Source organism: Strix aluco, chromosome 4, assembly GCF_031877795.1.
Source record: "Strix aluco isolate bStrAlu1 chromosome 4, bStrAlu1.hap1, whole genome shotgun sequence".
NCBI classification, from domain to species: Eukaryota; Metazoa; Chordata; class Aves; order Strigiformes; family Strigidae; genus Strix; species Strix aluco.
In genome coordinates this window covers 59,142,830-59,150,560 of record NC_133934.1, presented here as the reverse complement: position 1 = coordinate 59,150,560, position 7,731 = coordinate 59,142,830, and positions in this window count along the sequence as shown.

Sequence of the window (7,731 nt, the reverse complement as noted above, 5' to 3'; positions counted from 1 at the left end):
GCAGCTTAAATCCTAGCTGCCACAGCTGGCTGTCCTGCCCCTTTTTTAAGGTTACTGCTCTCATAACAGAAGTGATGGAGTGGGAGATGTACCTGCTACTCAGCAGCAGTGCACTGCTCAGTATTTTAGCATAAACTGAAATCAGTGGTGCTTTAAGTTGATATATTAGATTGTGCACTGTGGTGTCAGTGGAGCTGATATGTTGCCTGCTACGCTATCTCTGCCATCGGGGCAGCAACTTTTGACAAAGGGACAGAGAGCGTTTGAGGGGCAGCAAACTTTCTGGATGGCATTGTTATACATGCTGGGAATTGTGTACCATGTTACTAAATTGGAAAATGTAAACTGGTGGGAAGAGGAGGAGTATAATTGCACAAGCTCCCTATTAGTGACATATTAGAATATAGCAGTTTTAGATTTTCACTAGGTTCCCTGCTATCTTCATCAGCTTTGAAGTGTAGTTTAACAGGTCACAATCCTATAGTGGAATTCTACTTGAAATTTGGTTTCCAAAGGCAACTGACAAGGCTATTAATTTATCACACTCTTTGCCATTTACCTGACTTCATCACACATGTTCACAGCATTTTGCAAGGAAACCAAAGGCAGGTCCTAGCTCCCAAGGGCTTGTAATCCAACAGTCAGACCGTGACACAGAAATAAACTGAGGGAGGGATGCAAGTCTTTTTCAACATCATGGTGGACAGCCTGACACATCCACATTCTCTGAGAGAGAAACTCTGTGGCTGCAGAGGAGCTTAGGAGGAGCTCAGGAGGGAATGAGGTGACCACACTACAGATGTTCAGCAATGAGTTAAGAATTTCGAGAAATCCACCTGAAGACACATTGTCTGAGAGCTTAAGGAAAAAAAGAGGGTCCCAGAGCCAGAGCAGAGACAAAAGATGTCCAAAAATATGGCTCACATTTCTTGTACCCAGGTTTCACAAAGCTTTAGGGACCCTGGAAGTTGAAGACTTATTCCACAAGAGAATGAGCACTGTTCTTCCTTCTGCCTCAGTAACTAGGACAGGAAGTACCTCGTCCTTGCAGTCCTTCCCAAGAGAATGAGCCTCCACTTTTGCCCAGAGGAGACATAGATGGACAAGTAAATATGGTTAGGTAGCAGAGGGAGGGTGAAACTCATAACTGTAAATAATCATAATGCACTGAACTGCTGTCTAAGTATGGAATTTATTTTATATTCCTTGGAGGTGTACAGAGCTTTTAGCAGTGCCCTTTTCTGCCTTTAAAACTGAGCAAAATTAAACTAGATGCAGAATATGCGAGATCAAGTCCAACACGCAAACTGAATGGGGTTAGTGTGGGAAAGCTAAATATAGATATAAATATAATCAGAGTTGGAAGGCCAGGAATGGAGCAACATGGCATACAAGAAGCAGAAAGATATTCAATTAACCTTAATTCAAGTTCAAAGTTTCAGTCTGTGCTGCTCTGCTGGCTGAGAGTGTGCGTCAAAGTACCCATGATATTTTGGTGAGGGCATTGCGATCTGTCTAGATTTTCACAGCCCCCATCTAAAATCTATTTTTAGACTTCAGCTCTTTAAGGAAAACAAACAAAAAAAAAAGGCAAGCTAAGCCAATTTTCTAGCAAAGTCTTACAATAATATTCGTTGCTGGGCTGACACCTTAATGGCCAGTTACGGATGAGCTACAAACCCTGGAAAATGAGGCTTATAATGGAAACTGCAATTCAACCATGTAACGATAGCATTGCAGATGGGATATGGTAACACAGAGCCATTCTCTGCCTGAGTGAACTGGCTGCCTTGGAGTTCCGAGGAACTCACCCACTCCATACCCATCTTCTCTGAGCTGGAAGGGAATCAGCAGACATCTCCTTAGATACTAAGCACCAGAAATGTCAGCATATCAAGTAGTATCATGGCTAATTTCAGGCTTGGAAATAAGAGAAGGACATTTGGAATAGACTGTAAATACTTGGCAAACTGTAGAATAGGCCACTAGGAGAGAGGGGAGAGGAAAGAGTAAAGAATCAGTACTTCAGTGGCTTAAACTGTGCCCATAAATAAGGGACAGATGTTTCCTATTGGAGCATCCACTTATAAAACATCCTTCATCCCTGCAAAGCAGCGCACTGCAGCTTCTATATTTAACTGCAGTGTACCACAACATAGCTGAGTGTTTATGGAAGCTTGTTCATTTGTAAATCATTAAGGGTAAAATAAGATGGTTAAGAGCAGGTGGGATATATCTTGATAAGTACCCAATATTTCCAAGTACAGCAGCACACTTTTTTGTCTGCCTTCACAGAAGATGCTGTTACATTACTGCAGCCAGTGCTGGTTGTCTGTTCTGAATGCTACTTTTTGCATTTATGCAAGACATGAAAGCATCCAGAAGGTTGAGATTTAGGCCATTCAAGGCCAGATAATTGAGGGCTAAAGTACTCTCCATATCCTTAAGTCTGTTTCCATGCACAAGTGCATTATGGTGTTTCATTACCAGATCATATAACAGTGTGATGTGACAATGTGACATACTATTCAGCAAAACAGGAAATGTTGAGAAACCTTTCTGTGTTATTCACATCAGCAGCTTTCAATAATAAAAGTGACATGCCCTCCATGATGGAATGAGTACAGATGCATTAGTATTCTCCATAGAGCATCACTCTTGTCATTATGGTAATGACAGAATTTACATGCTTAACCTATCACTCATAAAAAGAGTATGTTTGTCTCTATAGAACCGAATTGTTCTCCCCCTACGTGTGCTCAAGTAAGTGAGACAATTCCAGGATTAAGGGTCTCAGCAATGTCAGTAGGATTAAAGCAAACATGTTTTCAGAAGTGACTGGAATTTGTTAAAAGCCTCTTTCTTTAAAAGTGTTATTTTGATCCATTCCAGCAAGCACGATTTTTACCAGGTTCATCATATACTGCAGTGTCTCAACTTCAAAATCTGGATCCAGATTCATAGCTGAACCAAAGTCTCAGGTGTCTCTGCCCTTCACAGAGACAAAAAAATGTGGTTTATGACAGCCAGACTCCCAAAGGGCAGGACTTAGTGTCAGAAGATTACGACTCCCTTTCCAGATGTGATCTCAGGTATATCATTTCACTTGTATTTCAGTTTCACCATTTCCAACAAAGAGGTAAATAAACTTCTGTATCTGGTGAAATGGAATTATATCTATAGGGCACATAAGCATATTAGCCTGTATGTATTCAAAGAGTTATTTAATAATATAAAATAGTTCTGGGAGATTTAAAAAAAAAAAAAGATTTTCCTTGAGGATACCCTCCCAACCTTATCAAAAAGACCGGTCCTATTTGTTTCACAAGCATCCCTATCCAACCCTTGTTAACAATATCTGTCCACGAGGCTGCACAGGCAGCCCTGCCCCAAAACAACATCAGCATTTGGAAATGCTTTCCCTGACTGTAGGTGGTTTGAAGTGCCCCTTGCTGAAAAAGCACTCCTGTGTAATCAGCAGGGGCAGACGGGATGGTGTGCGCCGGGGTGTGAATTTGCAGCGCATTAGCTGCTCTACATTAACTCCCGTAGTAAATGTGTCACTGTGCTCACAAAAGCATTCTTAGTGCAGATTAAGGCTATCCACACAGGAAGCTAGTGCAGAGTATCTAGGGCTGTATAAATTCACACCTTAGCTTAGTCGGTACTAAATTTCCCCTGTAGACAAGCCCACTGTCTACCCACCTACTTAGCTTCTGTGGCTCATAATGCTGCTTTTCCTCAATTGCCTGATTTCTGAATATGCTCATGGATGCATCTTCCTTTTTGCCTTTGAAAGTCATTCGTTACATACTACCCACCAGGCAAACCTTTAGTTCCTGCAGCTGCTCCTACGTGTAGTACCAATGGCCTCTGAGCTCTCAGCACTAGGTTTGGCTGCTGGAAAACGTGGATGCTGTAGACGGATACCTCAGTTTACACCCACTGCCATATTTCCAACTTCAGCTCGTATTTCCTCTATGGCCATCCACCTCTGTCCTTCAACTGACTTCATTTTCCCCTGCATCTCTTTGTAGCTGACTCAGGTTAGTTATGTGAGAAAAGCAAAGTCCTAACGCAACCTAAGTGTGAAGTCACTGACTTACCCCGTATTCAGAGAGCAGCATGCTCATGGGACCATGTGGAACTGTGCCTGTGCAGAGGTGTTATCATTTAATTACTCATTTTACAATAAGCTCAACACTTCCAAATTGTTCAGACACCTTTGGCTGGGCATAAAGCTATCCATTGTAACACAGAAATGCTATAAATTTCCCTTTAGCACCTCCTCCGCCTCACTGCTTGCTTTTATGTTGTTCAGGCTTGTTGCCTGTTGGTTGGATGGTAAGCTGTGCGGGACAGGATTGATGTCTTTTATACTTCATCAAGGTCTAGGAGAATGGGGGACCCCTATCCTGTTACACGGGGGCACAGCCACAGTACAAGTGATGGTGATCATGATTACAGCTGACAACTGAAATAAATGGTGCTCTGCAAACCTCTTCCACTTCAGCTGCATTAACATGAAGGGCAGAGAATACAACCATGATCCCAATGTTGAAAGCTAGGATCAAAATGGTAGTGTTACAGTTGTATTTTCCCTCCCCTTCTCACGACTGGATTACACACCTTATTAAGAATATTTTCCTGCGTGCTTTGTGTTATTTCTTCGCCTTCAATGGTGAAGGAATGCAAGAGCAAGCCTAGCTTTTCTATGCTTTCTCTCTTGCCCCCTTGCTAAAGTATGTGGGACTTGATGTCTAATCCAAACAGTTTCTAGGGCAGGCTACTCAAAGAGAATACACCATTATTAATAGAGGACATCACCAAGATGCTTGAACAATGCCCCATTGTGAGAATGGAGAGAGGTTGTTGATGGTTCAGCTCCAAGTCTTGAATTCCCTATGCTAACCCCACAGCTGACCCACAGGAACCTTTTCGCCTTGCCTGCTACTCCTCTCTTTTCCTGAAGAGCTTTTGTTGCCTTTCTGTTAATAAGGGTCCTCGGTGTACTCATTTGCATGGCGATTTACACTTAAAGCTCATAGATAAGCTGTAGTCAGGATGTTGCTTGAGTTCTAGAAATAATCAGAAAGGGTCCAAGGACCTTAAATATTGTATTCAAGGATGTGCTTTGCAGAGGAGGAAACAGTTCCCCCTCTGCTCTTAGCTTCTGCACTGTACCTCTTTCAAGCACAGGGTTATTAATGCAGTAAGTGGGAAATTCTTTTCAAAATCCTCTCTGAAAGCTTGATGAGGTGTATGTCCACTTCCCTGTAACTCAGGCAGGACACTAACTTTTTATCATAAGGCCATCATAAATAACGGATTTTAGGGGAAGTTGGAACCATTGCTAGGAAGTCTTAGTGATCTATAGCCACAGATGGAAAGCTCTTTAGGACAGACACCTTGTACTGATTTCCTTGCTGAAAATCTTCGCAAATGCAGATTTTGGCTTCCTACCCAGAGCTTTGAAGAAATCACTCAAATAAATTCTCTCCTACACAAGAGGTTTTTTTTCCCCCAGAACTACCAGTGTCTCAGTGCAAGTGAGTTTACCCAGGGTGTTTAGCAGAGCAGGCATTTTGAAGAGGGTGCACCTAATTCTCACTTCTCACCCTGCAGGCCTGCACTCAGGCACTAAAATTACAAGCTGCCTTAGTCAAACGTGGCTTTTAAATATCCAAGTGAAAAGTTATGTGTGATGATGATTCCTAGTTTCTGGCTAGGTCAAAGTAGGTAAGATTTATGATGGTCTTAACTTTTATTTTCCATGTTCCAGGTAAACACTTGCTACTAGTTTTGTAAACAATGTGATAAATAAGTATGTTTCTGCGCTACAGCAACTGTAACTTCTTTGATAATCTTGGCTTTTGGTTTTTTGGTGGCATTTCTTTTTTAAAATAAGTATAAGCAGATTAACTACTGCCAATGTGAATGTTTGGATTTATTGATTTGACAGGTTAATATTGACCTCTTGTCTTGGTCAATATTTGCCTAGGAGGATATTAAATCCTAGTGTGTGTTACAAAAGTCAGCACCTATATTGTAACTAGAACAGAAAAAAATTGTAATGCCAGAAGTTTTATTAACCAATAATGAAAGTTTGGTAGAACTAATTATTTTCAGGTTAAAGTCAAATTAATCAAACCACTGGGCTGCTTTTTTAAGAGTGGTCAAGCATCTTGACCTGCAATTTGGAGATGCTTATTTCAATTTATCCAAGTATAAAAAAGGAAAGTGGTGGTGGTTCTGGGCAACAGCCAAGATGTTTGATTTATAGTTAAACAAAACATTTTGTTTAACCAGAGATTAATATATTTGTTTTCATGTGGGAGAAAAGCCCACCAAAGGAACAAACAGAGAGAACCACAATCCTTTTCCTCTCACTTCAGCCAACAAATAGAAAAAGCAATGCTTTGAGCAGTGCTTGTTATTGCATTCGTTAGACATGCTTCCACCAGACATACCAGGAAATTTCTCTGCGTTAGGGCAGTCTAATTCAGATTTTAAGAAAACTGGAAAAAAAAAAAGACAGACAAACATTTATTTCCAGGGAGGAAACAACTGATTCAGCTGCAGCCAGCCGTTTCCATACATTTACCAGAGTACATTCCTCCAGGGTTCTCACACTGCTGACCTATAAAAGGTGAGCACTAGGAGCTTCCCGACGTGTTATCTTTCCAGGCTAGATGCAAGACTGTTAACAACATGAAAAATGGAAATAGTTTCCCGTGTTCTCACTGCTGGAGGAGCCATTTTCCTCCTTCTAACGGGTTTCTCACAGCTCTGCCACTTAATAAAAAAGGAGATGACACTGATCCCCATCACACATTCTTCCCATTTCTCTGGGCATAGGTATTTAACAAAAAGGAATGTTCCTCTAAAGTTTTGCCTAACTCTTCTCTGAATTACTGTGGGACGGCTCATGCCATTCCACAGCTGTTGTCTTGTTTACATAGCATGGTTTAAATGGACATTCCCATCACGGGACATATGGAGCATGGATGTTACATATTGCATTCTAGAATAAGGCTAGTTAAATCCCGCTTTTATGGCTTGAGTTTTTAAGTCCCTGTGAGACTTTGCTGCAGGAGACTGACAGGAGGGACAGGTGTATCATGGCTTCAGCCTGGTGACAAGTTTTCACATTCAGCTGCATTCTTCCAGCAGCAAAGGGCCGAGCAGCTGGCAGCCCCCAAGCCTCCCTGCCTCTGTGGGAATGCCTGTGGCAGGGAGAAGAATGTGCTGTGTGCCTCAGCCCGCCACGCAGCTGCATTGCAATGCAGGCACGGCTGCCGCTCCCGCTCATCAGGTGAGGCCTCTCTCGGACACAGCCTCATCCGCCCTTATTTACCCTGAATGCGGTCCTACGGTCCTTACCCTGAGAGATGCTGAGTGCTTTTGGGCAGTGAGCAGTTCTCATAACCATGAATATGCAAAGAATAGGGCTTGCTGAATTCAGGTCTCTTTTTGTGAACAGAAAAATTTTCCAGTTTTGAAATCGGGTGAAAACTAGACATAGCTCATTGTGTTCCATGGTTTGCTTAAACATAATTTTAACAGGAATAAATTTCACCACTTTTTGCAGGATACAGTTTTAAAAGGGTCTTTCTGAAGCCCATTCAGCCTGTGAGCAAGGGAACTCCATTAAGTGAGTGCTCCTAGATGCAGACACCCTTTGTGTGCCTATTTTAGGAAGCTCTTTTGAGGCATAGGTATATAAAACAA